The sequence below is a fragment of the Mustela nivalis genome (genome assembly GCF_964662115.1).
Source record: "Mustela nivalis genome assembly, chromosome: 4".
Lineage (NCBI taxonomy): Eukaryota > Metazoa > Chordata > Mammalia > Carnivora > Mustelidae > Mustela > Mustela nivalis.
This window is the reverse complement of record NC_139023.1, coordinates 11,671,731-11,692,964: the sequence shown is the minus strand read 5'-3', so window position 1 is coordinate 11,692,964 and position 21,234 is coordinate 11,671,731.

Here is a 21,234-nt window from a genome sequence, read left to right as displayed (position 1 = left end):
CCGTTCCTAATCTAATATGATAATATCCTTCTAAGAAGACAATGGTAAAGATATGAGGTGAAGACAGAGGTAGAGACTGGAGTTGTGGGCTGCAAGCCAAGGAACACCAATGCTTGATAGATGCCACCAGAAGGAAGGAAGAAGCAAGGAAGGATTCTGTCCACAGTCTCAAAGGAAGCATGGTCTTGATGACATTTTGATTTTGGACTCTGAGCCTCCAGAACTGGGAGAGAATAAATTTATCTGTTTTAATCCTTTCAGTTTATAGTAGTTGGCTATTGCAGCCCAAGGAAATTAATGTCCTGCCCTGGCTACTTGAAGGTAGAATATAGTTCTTTACTCTGATAATCTTTAAATTGACCATGTAACTTGCTTTGTTCAATTGAATATGAACAGACATGAAAATAGGCTATGTCTGAACAAAAGCTTGGAATGTCTTTGTGTGTTTTGGTTGCCAGTCTTGCTCTAATCATCTACCATAAGAACATAATGTCCCAGATAATATTTCTTCCTTCACTTTCAGTCCCCCAACGAGAAGACAGGTAAAATTCAGCAGAGGCCAGCTAAGCCATGATTGAGTGGCAGTCCTTAAACATCATGATCAAGAACTTAATTTTTCAGAATGCCTAGGTGGCTTGGTGGGTTAAGCCTCTGTTTTCAGCTGAGGTCATGATCTCAGGGTCCTGGGATTGAGCAGTGCATCAGGCTCTCTGCTCAGCAGGGAGCTCTCTGCCTGCCTCTCTGCCTACTTGTGATCTCTCTCTCTGTGAAATAAATAAATGAAATCTTTAAATAAATAAATTAATTTTTCTCATTGTAAGTCACTGATTTTTTGTAATTGTCTTTTCTTTCCAAAAATGCAAACTAAAATAGGAGTCCTAAAAAATAAAATTAAATATTTCCAAATGAACCTGATTAAATAAATAATGGTCACATCATCACAGGCCATGATGTATGTGCTGTAGATTAAGGGAAGAACACTGCATTTTAGCAAAATATTATAGAGGACAATAAAGTAATCTAAGATTTATGTGTTTTTGCACAGATTTAAGAAAGAAAAGTTACTTCTATTGTACATCAAAAGTTTCTTTTATCTAAGAATTATAAGGTATATGTACTTATAAGTATGGAGCTATAAAACTCTGAAAGTTCAGAGTTGATATTTTAAGGATTGGGCAACAGCAAGTAATCTAATATTTAGAGTTAAGAATATGTGAATAAATATCAAGGTCAGATTAATATTAAAAAGCATTTACCCAGGCAGTGACAGAGAGAATGATCTTTCAGGATTGTTATATTGCAATGTCAAAAAGAAACCCCCAAAACAAAAACAAAATCTGGACTTAGTAAGAAGGGATTTTATTTGAAAGAATTATTGCAAGGTGCTAGGGAGCCTTAGTTGGGGGGGGGGGGTCTATTACAGTAGGGAGAACATTCTGACTATGAGATTAGCAAGCATTGTAAGAGTAAAGCAAAATAAATACTGTATGATCTGACTTATATGTGAATTGAAAAGTCGAACTCGTAGGAAGCAGAGAGAATGGTGGTTACCAGAGGGCTGGAAGTTAGGGGACCATGGGGAGACATTGGCCAAAGAGTACAAACCTCCAGTCTATAGAATGAATAAATTCTGGGGATCTAATGTATAAAATGGTGACTATAATAACTAGCACTGTATTGTATATTTGAAGTTTGCTAAAAGAGTAGATCTTCAGTGTTCCCACCACACACACACAAAAAGTGGTTGACTATATGAGGTGATACAAGTGTTCATTAGCTTGATTATGGTAATCATGTCACAGGGTACACTTAAATCATCATATTGCACACCTTAAATATACACTATTTGTGTTTGTCAGTTATGCCTCATTAAAGCTGAGAATGAGGGTGTGGGGAATTACACAAAAGGGATTTTCTTTCATACAAAGTCAACAAGGCTAGAAAGACCCATGCATGGAGTAGTTGGATGAGAGGGTGGCATTGAGGGAAGAGCCAATAAGAGAATGTTTATCCTGAGGCCAGTCTATCTATTCTCAGAATGGGCTGTTAAGGGAGGGGTTGCTAATTGATTCAAGCTGAAGGTAAGAGAAAGTTCAGACTCCTAGGGGATGGAGGAAATGGTTTTGTTTTGTTTTGTTTTGTTTTGTTTAACTTACTATTGCCAATTTATTTCAAAGGATATTTTAAAGGATACAAATGAACAGCCAGATGAAGAGGTATACAGGGTGAGTTCTGGAAGGGCCTTGAGCACAGGAGCTTCTGTCCCCATGGATTTGAGGTGTGCCCCACCCCCCAGCAGGTGAATGTGTTTACAACCATGAAGCTCTATGACCATGTACTTTGAGATTTTTCTTCATCACTTAGCTGCGATCAATTATTAACTCAATTGCCTGTCCTACTCTCCCTTCTAGAGGATGGGGGGATGGGGCTGAAAGATCCAAGCTTCATGGGTTGGTCTTTCTGGTAAACAGCCCCCTATCCATGAGCCATCCAGGACCCAGCCAGAGTCTCCTCATTAGAAACAATGTGCTCCAGTCACCCGTGAAATTCCAATGGATTTAGTCAATGTATGTCGGATGCTTCCATCACTCAGGAAATGATAAAGGTTTTAAGAACCCTACGCCAGGAACCAGGAGCAGAAACCAATATATATTTTCTATTATTTCATAATGGAGGGAGGGAATCTTAACCAAAGTTTAGTTAACAAATATTTTGTTCCCATTGATCAATGGGAACCATTTACATGGCAAAGAATAGGAAACCAGAATGTCTGTGTCTTGGCTTGTCTGTAAACAAAGGGCCATCCCTGAGTCTTAATCTGAGTCCTATGGGGAAGAAGTCCTCTTCTTATGGGGAAGAAAAGATTACCTCTTTTTTATGATGGAAAAAGAAGTGTTTATTGATAAATAGGTTACAATGAAATAAACAGAGTGGCAGTTTTTGGGGGAATAAAAATTAGGGTAGGATTTCCGTGTCTCCACCCCAGCTCTAGCTTTCACCCACTGCCCTCCTACTGGCCAGTTTGGATGATGAGGCCTTGGTGGGCATGCCAGCCTCCTCGGGCCCTTGGGAGCCTCTATCTTCCTAGCCAGAGGTTCAGGTACTATCTTAGACCCGCCACCCCTGGACGAGCAGAGGCCTTGGCTTTGGGCCCCTCCATGGCCACATGGGCAATGACCTCTTTAGGGATGTGGTTGTCTTTCTTTTTGGCTGGAGGAACAGCACCATGCTTGCCCTGAGGGACTGTGGATTTTACACTCTGACTCCCAGTTTTTGTCTTCCTGGGGGCCTCACCACCTTGGCTCTTCCTTCTGCCTTTGACCTTTGACTTCCCACTGAGCCCAGTGGCACTGGGAGGAGCCCATGGGGCCTTGTCTGGCTGGTGGGAGGCCTTCCTGGCCTCACTCACTCTTGCCTCTTGGTCTTTGCTCTGGCTGCCCTTCTTGGGAACCTTCTCTTTGGCTGCACCTGGTTTGGGAGGAGCCATCCTCACCTCTCAAGGCTTCTTTGGGCCCCTTTGCACCTCAGCTGGGTTGGAAGGGCCTTTCTTTGCCTCTCTCGGTTTCTTAGGGACCTTCTCCTTGGCCTCACTGGGTTTCCTAGGGGCTGTCATGGTAGATGTCTTTCTGCGTTGGACTTTCCTTTTACGCTTGGGAACCGATTTAAAGCTGCCAGTGGTGCCTCTGGCCTTGGTGTTGGTGGGCCTGATGAGCAGACCGCAGTGCAAGCCCATGGCCAGGACCTGTTTCAGCAGGTGCTCGAACCGGAGGCTGTCCGTCATAGGGTACTTCTGCAGGGTATAAAGCTTGATAGCGGCCACAGAGGTCCCCCGGCACTGCTCTTCCGTCTGCAGTGACTCCAGGACCATGCGCAGCCCAGGAGGGGTGGCGGCGAGGTCCTTGGATGGCGCTGCGACTTGGGCCTGGCTCTTCAGATCCAAACAGCCCGGACGACCCCACTGTGGAGGGCAAGGGGGCTGAGGACGCTGAGGATGTTGAGATGTCGCTGGAGGCAAGCTCCCAGAAGCCATTGCATGGGTAGACACGGATGCAGACACTGATGGTCAGACCCCTCCCAAGGGGTTTCTTTGCAGTAAGCCCTTTTCTGGGACACAAAATGGTGAAGAAATTCCTTCAACCTCCCCTTTTTCCAGGGACGTGGTGTTCAGGTAAAGTTCAATATCATCAGCAATATCACAAAATTATAAATACACTGAGATAAGGAATGAAATGTTCAAGAGGTCACAGTGCCCTCCGTGGTATACTGTCTCACACAGGATAGCAAATGAGAACAGACCTGATAATGAGGCTGCCTGCCCTGCTTGCTATGAACTGAGCTAGCCAGGTAATTACTTTAACTAGTATTTCTTAACACAAAAGATTACAACATTTACCTCCCCTACTAAGTGGAAAGGGGTAATTATTATTTAAATTTCTGTAAACGGAAAAACATCACACATGTTATTTTAATATGTGTAGGATGAACATTGGCTGTAGAGATACAAGGGGACAAGAGGAGCCCCGTGTTCTCTCTTTGCTAGTTTGTTAGAACACATTGCTTCCCCTGCCTTATGTTTGCCTCCACATCTTGCTCAAATAGAAAAGAAATTAAATTTAACTTGCCAGAAATAGTAATTTTGAAATCTCTGCTGTCCAGTACTTATCAAAAGCCTGGTTAGGATAAGCAATATTTATGGAGAGTTGTTGAAGGGAGTGGGTTCTATCTGTTCCTCTGGTAACATTTAAAATGTTACCTTTGGATTAGGCCAGGCCATCAAAGAGCTATGTACTTAAACTGAATTATTTTAGATTGAATGCTTTATGAGCTGCCTTATGAAAAATTGTCAAGTGTATGAGTTTGTGTCTTCCTATGTAAAATTATAAAATCTTCCAATTACACAAGTCTTCATTTGCATCCTTTTTTAGGCTTCATGGTTTTTGTTTTTGTATTTTTTTGTTTGTTTGTTTTGTTTTTTTATAAGTCTTACATGATTCCAGCAGTGTGGGTAGGCATATTTCATCTTGGTTATTATTATTGCTATGTGAACAGCTGGTTTAATTAATTGTCTCTTCTAGCAGGTGATTCCATGATTATTTGCAAGTTCTTGCACTGAGAGTTGAATTTGGAGCCAGCCTTTCATCTTAGAAGGTAGAACATTGGTGGTGGTTACTAAGCCATCACCAGTGAGCACTCTCCTTGCCCTTCGATCTGCTTCCTCACTATCATATTTGGCTAATCTTAGTTCAAACAAACAAGTTGGCACCAAATGTCATAAGCATTTCCCCCTCGTTTATACTTCAACTTAAAAACACATGCATGGACACTGTATAAAAAAACAACAAAAACATACAAACCAAAAACATTTTAATAGATGAAATGAAAACATTCTTTATACTTCCTAGAAATAGTCCCTTATTAATTAATTTTTATTCTTCTGTGACATATATTGTAGCAAAAGAAGGCATATGAATAAATAAATATGAAGTCTTTTATACTTTCAGTATTTAGGATCTTGTTAAAGTCTCACTATCCAAGAAGGTTTGAACAAGATTGTTGCAAGGTCAAAACAAAAAGAAAAGGTCACTGGTTAATTATATAAATATTAGCTCTATGAGGGTAAACACTGTATCTTTTCATTATTTGAATTTTTTTTAAATCCATGTAGTACATTTCTATATAGAGAGAGGTAGAAGGAATACCTAGCTCACTCAGTTGGTAAAACAGTTGACTCTTGATCTCTAGGTTGTGAGTTCAAGCCCCATGTTGAGCATGGGGTCTACTGAAAGAAAGGAAGGAAGATAGGAAGAAAGAAAAAGAAAAAGAAAGAAAGAAAGAAAGAAAGAAAGAAAGAAAGAAAGAAAGAATTTACTGTTGAAAACTGTACCACCTGACCAACTCCAGATTTGTCTGAGGCTTTGGGCTAAGCTAGTTTTAAAGAAACTATAGTGTTAAAGACTATAAGGCAGATGCAGCTGGTACTGGGATTAGTGCAATGAGGGTTTGCATAGGGGAGAGAGCCCCCTTGCTATACAGCAAGGCAGGATGGGATTTATAAGGTGCATACTATGTGGGAAGGGGTCAATGGATGGAAAATTACTAAGACAGTAGAATGTCATTCTTTGCTAAACTAACCGAACAAGAATCTTCCTGAAAGTAGCCACAGTTACCAGGTGTTACCCTGGGGGATAGTCGGGGATGAGGAATTTGGTCAGATATTGAGGGTGATCAGATATTGCTAAACTGATTTGGCAGGATTCCTGTCAAAACTGGACTCCACAAGCACTGAGATTAAGCTCAAGACCAGGTCTCAAGAGCAGGGCCTCCGAGGAGCCTGAGGAACGTTTGGTCCGGGAGAGCAGCTTTATCACTCTGACAGGATAGGATCATGGTACTCTCCAGTCACACAGAGCATCTCTGACGATTGACAAGGGAACATTAATTTGCTTTTGAATTTCGGGCTTGGAGTACAATAAAAACCAAAAATGATCAGAAAGTTTAAAGGCGGTCAATTCAATTAATTTTCTGTTTGGTTTTTGTTTTGTTTTGTTTTGTTTTAAGCTCTGTTGAGAGCAAATGAATCTAAGGCTTATTTTTTGTGGCACTTCAAGTAATTATTTAAAAATTAATCCAAGGCACAATTTCTTAGCATCAACTAAGTACTAGACATCATGTTGGTCACTGGACACACATAGTTTGGTCAGCAGTAGATGTTACCTTTAAGAAGCTCACACTATAATAAAACACTATCAGAAAAGGCCATTTATCTTAACAGTAAAGTACAAAGAAAGTACAGAGAAAAAGAGTAAATGTCTTCACTCTTCTCATTCTTGATCAGTTACAGATAAAAGATTTTCATCAATAATGTCTAGTTTTTTAACCAAATTTGCTACATCTTGGTAGAGGAGAAGAGGGTTTTAATTATTTTTCTCATTTAAGGTTATTCCTTATGTTGAAAAGGATACAGGTTCAGAACAAAGTCACCTCTACTAAACACCACCTCAGCAAACCAAGGACTTGCTACCTAAGCTAATTGCATTTTCAACCCCCCACCTTCCCCGCCCAGCCAGGAATGCAAAATTTTAACCAGTCAATCTGAAATTACCTTGTTCACACTAGTGAGGTTACCCATTCCAGAGGCCCTCCATTCTGCTTAGAAAGGCAACCTTTCAGGAAACAATGCACTTTTTGCAACTGGTGTCCTTTCTCTGCCCCCTTTCCACTGTTGAAAGTCTTTCCTCTTCTACAGCCCAGTTTTCTATAGCTCATTGCTAGACGGGATGTTGCTAGATTCATGAATTGCTGAATAAAGTTAATTTCATCATCAAATTTAATCAATTAAATGTTTGCTTTTTAACACTCAGAACATTTTTTCCCCTTTATTTACTGTGTCCCTGCAGCCTTTTCCATTAACCTTAAAAGTGTGTTTAAACTACTTCTTCCATAATCCTTATAGCGGGGACTGGTATTCTGTGCTGAACTTCAAATTAACCAGAAGAGACTCTGACATGTACTTCAATTCTAAGTCCTTGAGAAGGAGATAGACCCAGTGCTTTCCCTAGTCACTCCTTTTAGTGGGGAAACCCTTTTTCAAAAAAGGATAGCCCTAAAACCCAAACACCCCACCTTCCCCCTTCTCCACTATTGGAGATTCCCCACCTAAAACCCTTTTCCCCCACGGGTAAGGATATTGACCACAACCACCTGCCAGTCTGTCCTACTCCAATGGACTGTGCCTTGATTTATGAACACTCCAGGAGGACAAACCTTGCACAGGGTTCAGTTCCCTTAATCCTGTGGTTATTCCTGCATTCCTCATTGCCTCCCAGCCTGTTAGAAGAGGAGTGAATGTGGACGGAAAGTGAAGGAGAGCCTTCATAAAAGAGATGGTCTTTGAGCGGCTTCAAAGGGCAGCTCAGATCTCTAAAAGGGCAAGAAGGAAAGGGAGAAATAGCATTCTAATGAGGGAGAAGAGCAGACCCAAGGCATTTGATGATTCAGTCCTTAAAAATAATGATGTGTGTCTATTGAAATCAATTTTCTCCAAATATTCCTGAGTGACAAAAGTTGGGGAAAAAACAATTCATGGAATGTATCCTCCTTAATGTAAAATAAAATATTACATATTCCTTAGTATATGTATATGTGTCTTACTGTATGCATACATTACAAGCAAAAGTTTGCAAATTGATCTTCAAGGACCTCCAAAAAAGTTGTGAAGTTGGGTGGTATCAAATAGCGACTTTGCTTTATCTAATTGTTTGAATTCGTATTTTGTCATAGAATAGAATTGTGGGGGGGGGGTGTATTAGTGTATTCCTTGGGAAATTAGGAACAACTTGTAGAGAAGAAAGAATAAACATGCTCAGTAGAAAAAAAAAAAAAGAGCATAGATGAAAAGATAATTGAATGGCAGGATGGAAAGAAAATATTTTTGTATTTCTGTGTGGTTAAGGGTTTCTGCTATTTCTCCCTTTCCTTTTTGCCCTTTTAAGAGATCTGAGCTGCCCTTTGAAGCCGCTCAAAGACCATCTCTTTTATGAAGGCTCTCCTTCACATTCTGTCCACATTAACTCCTGTTCTAACAGGCAGGGAGGCAACGAGGAATGCAGGAATAACCACAGGATTAAGGGAACTGAACCCTGTGCAATAACCCTCTAGGTTAACAAACCAGGCTTGAAAGTTAAAAAATGGCTGAATAGAGAGTGAGAACTGAGATTCACTCTCCCTTGGATTTACTTACGTGTTTACATTTCAAAGGTGAATAAAATCCAGAATCAGGAAACTTTCTTGGGTTTGCCAAACTGCAGGACTTGGCATTCCAAAGGATAAGTACCTTGAAACCCTCTTATTCATGTCCCAGTTATAGTTTGTTTAGATTGGGAGATTAAGCTTCCTTACATCTCTCAGCACCAGAGACGGATGACACGTATATAAACTCCCAAATGCATCCTTTTGGGGGGTTCCTCTCCTGTAATGCAAAAATTGCCTTTGCATTTACAGCCTGTCCCATTGCTTCCGGAGAAAGGCAGAGAGAAGGGGCAGAGGGGGACTGGTAGGATTGTCACCCTAATAGTACCTCTGATCTCTGCGCCAAGAATTTCATGTTTACTTTCAGAGAGCACAAATAAACATAGGTATTAAACACTTACCACAGCACTAATATCTATTCCATTGAAGAGTAAAACTTCTATGGCAGAGTTGAAGGGTTGAACCAGTCTCCCAGCTGGTTTTTTAAATTCCATCATTTTCAGTACAGAGATTTAAAGACAATATTTTCACTTGATTTATTTCACATGTATCTATTAAGGGCTTAGTAGGCACCAAAAAACAGACCAAAATCTAAACCTAAATCTAAATCTTTTGGGATGAGGTGGACAAAAGACGAACAGTAAACATTTAGAAAGTCAAATAGCGATTAGCTTTACTTTTTAAAGGAAGGCAGGATAGTAGGGTGAGGAGTTTATTTTAAATATGATGCCCAGGAAGACCCTTTCTAAGGAGGTGGAATTTGAACAGAGATCCAAATAAATTGAGTGAGTCCTAAAGGTATTTTGGGGAAGAGCATTTCAGAAAAGAGGTCAGAGCTAACGCAAATGAGCCAAGTCAAGGACATAGCCAGTCTGGTTGGGGGACAGCAAGGTTAGTATGGATTCAGGAGGAAAAGGGACAAAAATGAAGACACGAGGTGAGAGGCAGAGTTTTGTAGCCCAGGGAGACTGCTTTGGCTATTCTGGGGGAATTTATCACAAGGATCTAAGCAGAGGACTAAGAAGAGATCCAAATTCTGTTTTAAAAGATTTACCCTCCCCACTGTGTGGGAAACAAAGATGAGCTTGGAGGTGAGGTGAGAGCAGAGCAAAAAGAGTAGTTGGAGCTTTTGCAACTATCCGGGCCATGGTCATTTACTTGGACAAAATTAAAGTGAGGCATTTGCTAAGAAGTGACCAAAGAGCTAATGGGATCTGGAAATGGGAAGTGAGTTGTCTGGACCATCGGGCAGTAAGTAGGCAGCCTGTAACCATGGCCTTGGGTTACGCCTTGGGAACTGCAGTTCCCTATTGGCAGCAACCCAGGCAGTGGCTGGCCCCCTCCCAGGATGCCACTCCTGGTGTTTTCTGCTTTGTAAGCTGTTCCCCAAAAAGCAGGACCTGACATCATAGGAAGGGAATGAAGCAATTATGATTCTAATCTTTCCCTATAGCTCAATCCAATTTCTGGTGTCCGAACATTATAAAACATTCACTACTTCAAAGGTCGGGATTTCCGATTATGGGTACAGACTAATCACTGGATCCATGAGATATGACACTTATCTTCTTGCCAGGGTCAAAGTACCTAGCAATGCCAGTGAAACGGGAACACTGCAAGGTAGGAATGATTTGCCGTGGTGCTGCTGAAGCCATAATAACACAGACAATGCCTTTGAGGTAAACATAGGCGAATGCAATTCAGAACTGTTGGGCAGAATCTGAAGTGTTTTATCATGAGAGAAACAAATGAGCTATGTCTATGGACATCAAGGAATTCCAAAGAGATTATAACTTGGTTTATCTCTTAATGACATTCAGGGCATTCCCTCACAAGCTTGGCCTTATAACATACGAACTCATGAAGCAATTTTCTCACCATGACTAAAAATACTATCCTGCCTCCCACCCCCACACCCCGTTTAATAAGCTGTCAGAGAGAAATAAGATGTTATTTAGATGGAACATTTAGTTGAATATTTACCAGGTTATAGGAACCACCGCTATTTTAGTTCTTTTTTTTCTTCACTTTTTTCCCTTTTAATTCTTCCTTTCTTTGTTTCTCACAAATCGAACACATTTCCTATACTTTTTTTATTCCAAAAGTTGCACCTTAAGATCTTGAAAAATCCTTAAGTTGATGCTAGATAATTCTTCTCCCCCCCCTTAGGAAAAAGTCTTGAAGCGCTATGTGGAAGTAGAATTTCAAATTGTTGCCATTAGCAAATAATGTTATTCCAAGATTTTCATGATAGTTACAATTTTTAAAACATTCTGATGTTGTATGTTAATATGAAAATAAATACATTTGGTTATGTTGCACAGAAATATGAGAGCTGAACAACAACAACAACAAAATGTGAAAGCTGAATTTTAAGTTTAGTAAAACCAGCTTACAAACCAACAATGAAATCCTGTTCTTTGTTCTCATAATTGTACCCCACCAGATAAAAGAACAACTTTATAAAAAACATATTTTTAACATTTTTAGCAAAAGTAAATATTGCTTTAAAAGTTAGCCATACAGGGGTGCCTGGGTGACTCAGTGGCTTGAGCGCCAAGCTCTTGGTTTCAGCTCAGGTCATGATCTCAGGTCATGATCTCAGGGTCAGGAGAGCCAGCCAGGAAGCCCCACAGATCAATGCAGAATCTGCTGGGGATTCATTCTCTCTCCACCTCTAATTCCCCCTCTACTCCTTCCCCTACCAAAGTTCCCAAGCTCTTTCTCTCTCCCTCTTTTTCTCAAATAAATAAATAAAATCTTTAAAAAATAAAATAAAATGTAGCCATGTAAATAATTATTATTTAAAATATTCAAAGAACTTTCAAAACCTAAAATTAAAAAAATAAAAATAAAATTACCTGGTCCCCTCCCCCCCAAAAAAGTGGATAACAGATCTTAACAGACATCTCCACAAACAAAACATATAGATGGCAAATAAGCTTATGAAAAGATGTTCAGCATTACATGTCATTAGAAAATTATACATTACAATTGTGAGATATACTACTACACACCTATTAGAGTAACAAAAATCCAAAACAATGAAAATACCAAGTGCTGGCGAGGATGTGGAACATTAGGGACTCTTGTTCATTGCTGGTAAGAATAGTCATGTTGGCAGTTTTTTACAAGACTCTACATAATCTTACCATTTCAGCCAAAAATCACAATCCTAGGTACTTATCCAGTTGATTTAAAAAACGTGTCCATACAACAATGTGCACATGAATGTTTATAGCAACCTTAATAATAATCAGCAGAAGTTGGCAGCAGCCAAGATGTCCTTCAATAGGTGACCAGACAAAGCAACTGTGACACCACCATATCATTAAATATTATTCAGCAGTAAGAAGCAATGAGCCATCAATCCATGAAAAGACATGGAGGAACCTTAAATTCATATTGCTAATTGAAAGAAACCAGTCCAAAATCAATGCAGCCTGTAGGATTCCAACCACCTGAGAATTCATTGGGACTTTAGGTACTTTCTGTGCAGTTTTTCTGGAAACTTAAGAAATTCTCTTTGAAAAGTCATTCATTTAACAAACGAAAAGTCTTAGCTTTGTAGAAATTCAACCACAAGTGATAAATTTTTGAGCATAACTCAAATTTATTACTAGTTACTATGGGTGATTTACATATGTTTTTGAAAGTCAATGTATTTTCCAGAGGCAGTAATAATAAATGTTAAATATCTTTGCTCTCAAAATAGAGATTAACATTGTCAAATTTTGTCTTTTTTATTGGAAGGTTTTGTATATGCTGAAAGACATAAGTGAATTTTGAATTATCTGTAACATAGTTCTATGAATGCTAAAGAATGTTTCTTAGGCATACTACCACTATGATAGAACAAGTGTTTCATGTAAAGTCATTTTAATGCAATATTAACTTAAGCAGAGATGTAGAATTGGATTTAAATTGTGCTTTATTTTAAGAAAATGGTTTAAAATATAACAAATCCAGTTATCAAATTCAGAGTCAATTCTATGTCTTGTTATTAACATGACTTATTGGAAGGGGAACAATGTGATTTGTAGAGTTGATGTTATTTTAAGACATTAAAAATCTAAGTCAAAAATATTTTTTCTCCTTCAATTTTTATTTTTCCATAAAATTTTCTTGCCACTATCTTAGTAAAGATGTGATGAACTGATTTCATTGAAGATATGTATCTCGTATGATTTATAAATATACTAGTGGGTGGAAATACATGTGTTTGTAAAAATTTTTTGTTTATTTACATTTCTAAGATGCACTATAACAAAATGGTACTAGATCACAAGAAGACTTGAATATATAAAATAAGTATCTCAATCATGTTATTGGTGGCAGAGAACTCAGAATATTTTTAAGGAAAAATTTGCATTCTATATAATAAAATACATAGAATAATTAAAAATAATTTTCCATATTTCAATAACAATGATGAAAATAGTTGATACTGTTCTAGACATTAAAAAAAAAAAGAAAGGTATGTGATATGGTTGGGGCTATGAAGTGTGTCAACCTGGTGATTCACAGACCTGTACCCCTGGGGCTAATAATACATTATATGTTTATTAAAAAATTAAAAAATTAAAAAAAAACTCAAGAAAAAACTGAGATGCTAAAAATGTAACTTGTTTGAATCTTGATTTGAAAAATAGGCTAAAAAATGACTTTTTAAAGGTTATCAGAAACATTTGAATAAGTGCTTGACATTAAAAAAAGATTGTTAATTTTATTGGGTATAAATGGCATTGTGGTTGTCTTAGTCCATTTTGGCTGCTATAACAAACTTCCATAGATTAGGTGGCTTATAAACAACAGAAATTTAATTCTCACAGTTCTAGAGGTTGGGAATTCTGGCATCAAGGTGCTGGTAGGTTTAGTGTCGGGAGAGAGTCCTCTTCCTGATCATAGATAGCTGTCTTCTTGCCTGACCTCATATGGCAAAAGGAGCAGGAAAGCTCTCTGGGCCCTCTCTTATAAAGCATTAATCCCATTCATGAGGGTTTTCCCCTCATGACCTAACCAGTTCCCAAAGATCACCTCCAAATACCATCATGTTAAGAATTAAAATTTCGGGCGCCTGGGTGGCTCAGTGGTTAAGCCGCTGCCTTCGGCTCAGGTCATGATCTCAGGATCCTGGGATCGAGTCCCGCATCGGGCTCTCTGCTCAGCAGGGAGCCTGCTTCCTCCTCTCTCTCTCTCTCTCTCTGCCTGCCTCTCTGCCTACTTGTGATTTCTCTCTGTCAAATAAATAAATAAAAATCTTTAAAAAAAAAAAAAGAATTAAAATTTCAACATATAAATTTTAGAGGTATATAAACAGTCTATAGCAGTGGTTGTACTTTTCTATAATACTTTTTAGAGATTCACACTACAGTGTTTAGGGGCAAAATGGTATGATATCTGAGATGTGCTTCAAAATACTCAAAGAAAAATTGGGGCACCCGGGTGGTTCAGTAAGGTGTCTGACTCTTGATTTTTGGCTCAGGTCATGTTTTCAGGGTTGTGATCTCAGGATCCTGAGATTGAGCTCCACTGTAACCTGCTCTGTGCTCAGCAGGGAGACAGCTTGGATTCTTTCTCTTTGTCTCCCTCTGCCCCTCCCCCATGCTCTTTCTCTCTCTCTCAAATGAATGAAAGAATAAATAAATCTTTAAAAAATATTACTCTAGGAAAAATCAAACGGAGGATGGGAGGTGAAGCAAGGTTTGAAAATGTTGATGGCTGATAGGTAGATGGAACTTGCTCTATCATTGCCCTGAGTATGATTTTAATTTTTCATTTTACATACTTATAGATATCTTTGGTGTTTAAAACTTTCCGTAATATGTTTCAGTCATTGTTTTAGCTTTGCTTTACTTCCAAGGCACTTTCCAAAAATCTTAGTTCCATTCAATTCCGTATGTTCTTAATTTTACACAAACCTTGTATTTTCCTGATTCTACACCTATGTTTGAGTTTATTTTAAACTTTTTTAAGATTTTACTTATTTATCTGACAGAGAGAGACAAATCACAAGATCACAAGTCAGAGAGAGAGGGGAAAGCTGGTTCCCGCCTGAGCAGAGAGACCGATGCGGAGCTGGATCCCAGGCCCTGAGATCATGACCTGAGCTGAAGGCAGAGGCTTAACCCACTGAGCCACCTAGGTGTCCCTGTGTTTTAGATTTTTATATATTCTAGAACACTCTCAGTCTTGTTTGTACTTGTGTTGGAATCTCAGGAGTTGACTGCACTGACAGTTATCTGTTAACAAAGATTATTAATTCAGAAGGTATAACTGAACTTCCTTAAACCTTTTCCCCAAAACTCTGAAATCAGCTTGATATGTAAGCTTATCCTTCCCAGTCCTAAATATGTCTAGAAAATCATCTCAGATGCTTGAATGGCAAGTAAAGATCACATCCTTTATATTCTGAACCACAATGGATTATCTGCAAGAACAGGAATGTCCTTGGGATATATTCGGCCCCAAATGAAAGAATTTGCAACCAGTGGGAGACTGTTTCTCAAGACTGATCCTGAGACTGTCTTTTGTAGTCAATGTGAGGCACTTGTAATTTTTTTATTTCCAGGTATGAACGTATAAGAATAAAAATATCACGAGTTGTTTTGTTTAGGGGAGGCTGAGGAACAAAGCAGAGAATCAGAATTTTTAAAAAGCATGGTCAAAGCATTAGAATAACATGAGATTTGAAATGGGAAGGAAGAAGGACGTGAACATATTTATGATGGTTTGTGGTGTGGTCTGTAAGGGGGGGAATCTCATGTTTTAAGGAGAGAAAAGGAACACAATATTTAGCTAGATAATAGTAAAGTTATTTGTTAAATGGTTAAACAACAAACTTCTAGATTATGATTTCTAGAGATTACCTGGAAAGAAAATCCTTTTAGAAATAAAATTCAGTGATTACTATTATAGCCTAATTCTTTTATTGTAGCTTCAGTTGACAGGGTGTGCATTATGTCCCAAAGCCATTGAATAGTGTATGTAAGCAGAATGACAAAATCAGTCCTGTAAGCTTTTGTATGTCTTATGTCCAGAATGTTAAAATATTTAAACACTTGGAAAAGAAATGAACACTTGTTGAGACAGGAAGGCTGATTAAGAATATAGCTCTATGTATTCACTCTCCTTAAATAATATTGAAATCATAGAATAACTGATAAGAATAGAATAACATTCCCCCAAATTCTGATAAGCACCAAATGACCAAAACAGGGACAACTATCAGGATGGAGTACATAAAACAGGTGAGGTCATATTATCAGCAGAATTACAGTGCCCTGGAGACAAGTCTTCAAAGATATTGAGTTATCTCAGCAGAACAGGACAACCTCAAGATCAGAGAGGGCAGAAGTTCACAGAAGGAGATGCCTGTCAAGGCAGCTTTTAACCTATGCATTTAAGCTATGCATTTTAACATTATGCATTTTAACCTATGCATTTAACCTGTGGGTAGCCAAATAGCCGTTCTAACGCTCTGCTTCTGATTGTGGAGATTTCCCCTGGACAAAAGCTGGGAGTGAAGCTATCTAAAATGGGTTTTTCCAACAGAAATTTCAATTGACAATAGAATTTACAATAATCAAATTTTAGCTGGTCACATAAATTTCTAGAACAAATACTACAGATGGAGAAGCACAACCCTAGTAACTTAAGACTGTAAAGTTTTGCAGGCAAGGTAAACACACCACCAGGTGAGGCAGGCCCAAGGCAAGATTTATTAAAGGCGCTCTCCGGCCAAGTTTCAGGGTTTAGCTGAAGGGGAGCCAGGAAAGTCGCACTGGGAGGAGGTCGGCACCCTCGGGCGAGGTTCCGCGACTCCAGAGAGGAGTCGGAAAGTCGTCGCGCTGGGAGAGAGTCGGTGGGGTCTTTTATCGGACCAAGGCAGGGCATGGGCTCACATCCATACATGGTAAGGTATTTGGTGATCCGAGGGTCTAGGGTGGGGGCTCCTGATACTCCCGTTTCCTGCATAGGTATCAGGTTACCTATGGAGATGTGACCTGGACATACATCTTTTTGGTGGGAGAGTCAAGGGTTAAGGAAGAGGGGGTGATGTGGGAAACAGAGGCAGAAGAAAATTATTAAAATTCTTTACCTACTGACAAGCCCTTGAAACAGACAGAGTGGCTCTTCCCTGGGGACTCAACTGCCCTCACCTTGAGGTTTTGCTAAGGACAATCCTTGCCTGACTGACCCCCTGCTCCAACAGGTCCAACCAGGATCCTGTAAGTCTACTTTAACAATTCCTTTAGGAAACTTGATCTCTAAACTGCCAAGACAGTGTCAACAATCATTCTCAAGCATATGGCCCACTGATATACATCTAAAGGGTCTCACAAGAAGGTTTTATTACTGTAATGAATAATCTTTTCCCCAGACAACAGCTAGCTCCTCAAGGTCCTGGAGACCTTGCTTCCAAAATTCCTTAGAGACTTACATCATCCCTAATCCCCTCTGTCCTCATCTACGCTGAGTCCACCCCTGCTGTGCCTTTAAAAACTCTGACTGTAATCTGGTTCAGGGTCCAAGTCCCTACTCTGCTGTGTCGGGTATACGTGGGCCCAAGCTTAAGCTTGTTAAGTAAACCCTCGTGTGATTGCATTGGTGTTGGCTCCTTGGTGGTCTCTCGGACACGAAAACTTGGGCATAACAGGGGGGTGCTGGAAGATGGTGGCCCGGCAGCCATTTCTATTGTTCCTCCTGCATTCCCGAAGCCACCAACCCAACAAAGACCACTTAAGAAAACAAACTGATTTTGTCAAATAGAAGTTAGATGTACATTGTAAAGAAAAGCACATGAATACATGTCTTATTCTCTCTAGTTGTTAATTGTGCAATATACCTCAAGAATTCTGTTAAATATATTTAGGGAATAATGATATGCAATACAGTGAATCATGTTCTAGTATAAACAGACACACAAAAGCTTGGTAGAGAGACACCTAAGTTACAAAAAGAAGTATTAATACCTGAAGAAATTGGTTTATGCCGAAAACTCAAAAAAAATTTTAGAAAATGAATAATTGGTATGCCATTCATTATTCAGCAGGATATTATACCTATTTTAAAATTGACTGCTTTGAACAAGGAAAAATTACTACTTTTAGAACTTAGTCACATGATTATTGAAATAAATTCTCTAGATATTAAAATAAAATATCAAATCAGCCACCAAGGTCAAGAAGACACAAAATGTAGGAGAAGAATTAAACTGAACATGTATCTAGATATTAAAAAACCTATTTAGTAAGTATTCCAGAAAGACAGACATGAGAAAATGCAAAGCAAAGGAAATAAAAACAAACCAGGACAAAATAGGTGTTTGTGGTTCTTTTTTTTTTCTTTTTTTTTCTTTCTTTTTTTTTTTTTTTTTTGAAAGAGCCATTATAGTGACAAGGAGTAAAAATGGAAAAAAAAAAAAAAACACAAGCAGAACAGAACTCATCCACATCTTGCTAAGTAAGAAACTTTCATTAGTATATTTAGAAACAAATTGATTAGATTGTTCACAAGGACTTTCACTTTTCTTTTTGCTGATAAGTCAGCAATCTTCTGTTAATTCTGACCTTTCTCTCCACGTGAGACACAAATATAAAGAAATTAGAAGGACAAATTTTAAGTCATGTTGTAGACTGTGACATCCAAAGGCAGAGGTCTGCTAACTGCCTCTAACGGCTATGTAGAAAGTTAATTGCTCTCTGTGTAAGCACGTTTAGCACACCCGTGGTAATGTTTTTTTCCACAGTGAAATTAAAAAAAATTAATGCATAAGGAAGAATTACAAACATAAACACAGATGTAGGGCATCTGAAGGTATGTCAAGGAGAAATTTCGGAGCAGAGAGTCCTGAGGGCATCAGAATAAAGGACAGAGCCCCATTTACAACATTGTAATGTAAGTCTTGGAATAACTTAATTTACACTTTGGTGAATGGTGGTGTTGGAATTCTTCCTCAGGCAGATTGACATACAGAGCTGCAATGACTCAGCCCAGGATAGGTGATTCTAGAATTCAATCTGCTGAAGGATCCAGACTGGAAGAACAAGAAAAGAGACTCTCCCAGCTCAGCTTCAGTTTTGGCATTTGAAAAAAAGACACAAAAACATTCAACATACTATTTAAAGTTGCAGAAATACTCCATTGGTAAGATACACAGGCTCACAAAATTGAAAATGTGGACAGATACGTGTTTATTATCTGAAAGAAGTCCTCTTTGCAGCTATAACTTAGTGTCTACATTCCTTTTAGAAGAGATACTCAGACAAGTATGCAGGTAAATAAAACACAGTGTTACAGATCTAAGATCAAGCATGGTCAGGTGCACAAAGTCGGGTAACTTCTACCTGGCAAATTGAGAAACATGTAGTAGGTGTCTGAGCCAAGAATTGTCATCCAAGGCCCTCACCAGTCAGATGGAGAATGGGGGAGAAACATCATCCCAGGCCATGAAGCAGTGTGAATAAGGAGCAGTGAGGAAAATACACCAGGGCACAAAGGGAACTTCACACAACTTGGATCACTACAATGCAAGACAAGGCTAGTGAGCCTTAGGAGCAAAGACAAAATGTGAAGTGGTCTGTGTCTATTGCACGGGCATGAGATTCAGGAGAGTTTTATGGTTTTTAAGCAAGAAGTTGAATGTTCAGATTGACTTTTTAAGTGCCTCTAGGACCAATTACTAGATAGAATAGCGAAGTTTGAGGTAGGAGGCAAAAAGCTTGACCCTTACTCCCTTACTCCTTTGTGATGTGACTGTGGGTTCAGGGAAAGAGCTGAGATCACCGGCCACTTTTATAGACGGCTTTCCTAGGAGCAACGGCAAGAGCAGAGCTTGAAGAGTAAGTGAGAACAGAGAGAATACACCCATTACAGTAACAACATGTCGGGAAGATTACCTTACAGTCTCTCTCCCAATGGGTTGTGGCAATAGGTGTCTTTACAACTCTCTGTATGGCATTTTATTCAAAGACCCCATCACTTAAAAGGCACCCATGAGTTATTAAAGGGCTGTAGGATGCCACAGGTTCCTAATAGTCGTCCCACATAATTTTAATCTAACAGTTCTCAAAATATGATATCCCTAGACCAGCAGCATCAATATCATCAGCCAAATTGAAAAATGCAAATTCTCGGTGGGGTTCATGATTTGTGTTTTAATTTAGCCCTCAAAATTAAGTAATTCCTCAAGATGATTCTAAAGCATATTAAATTTGAAAACCATGAGTCTAACTCATTCCAAAGATCACATCAACAGATAAATTAAGTAGAGGCACAAACTGAGGCCTAGTATCAACCCACTCAAGGTGTTATAATAATATTTTTTCATCAACAGGACAATTGAAGTTGTTTGTGAATATCTATATCGTATATTAAGTCAAATTATAGGACATCACACAGCTTGAGCAAAACTTGCTATTTGCAATTTCAGACACAATCAATCGCATGAATATAGCTCGGTTATAAAAAGATACCTTATTTATATTTTTTCACATCTATTTTATTAGGAATAACATCATGGTAATCTGCTCTATCATTTTATTAACCCTGGTTGTCTTTAAAAAATAAAAAGAAATCAGATTTATTCTTTTTCTGGGGTTTACTAGGAAAACATACTGACATAATAGTTTTCCTTTCATTTTAATGAGACATTACCACTGTATTACATTACTATCTAACGTATATTGAATGTTACCATGTGCCAAGTACTATTTCAATCCTCAGAAAACTCTATAAAGTCAACAGAATTATCATTTACATTAGTACATAAGGAAATAGGGGCCCAGAAGTGATAAGGAATGCACACAACATTCTTCACCTAGAAAGTAAGAGAGCCAGGATGATTGTTCCAGAATCCACAATAGTGGTTTTTCTAAATAATATTTAAAATTCTTTTTTGTTTGTTTTAATTGTTTAAATGTATAGACAGAGAAATTCACCATCTTTTATGGGCCAGTCACTGCTCACAATTCATTCTATTCCTTCACAACAGTGGTTCTCAAAGTGTGGTCCCCAGACTTGCTAGCAGAGTCAGCATCACTTGGAAACTTGTCAGTCTACCCCAGTCTTATCAAATCAGAAAGTCAGGAGGGGATGAGATCCAAAGCACAAAGTGCTTGTCATATTTGTTAAACTTAACAACAACAGTGATAAATCAGGTTAATAGTCTATATGCTTGATATGCTGAAATCAAAGTAGCACTTAACCTGTGGTGCTCCTCCCCAAAACTCATGACCCAGTCTAATGATGAGAAAACATCAGACAAATCCCACATCTACATTCTACCTGGCAATTATTCCTCAAAATTATCAATGTCATCAAAAACAAGAAAAATTGTTATAGCCAAGAGGAGCCTACCAGACATATGAGCTAAATGTACCCTGGTATCCTAGATAGGGTCCTGGAACAGAAAAAAGATATTGTGTAAAAACTAAGAAAATCTGAATCAAATATGAACTTCAGTTAATAATAAGGTACCAATTC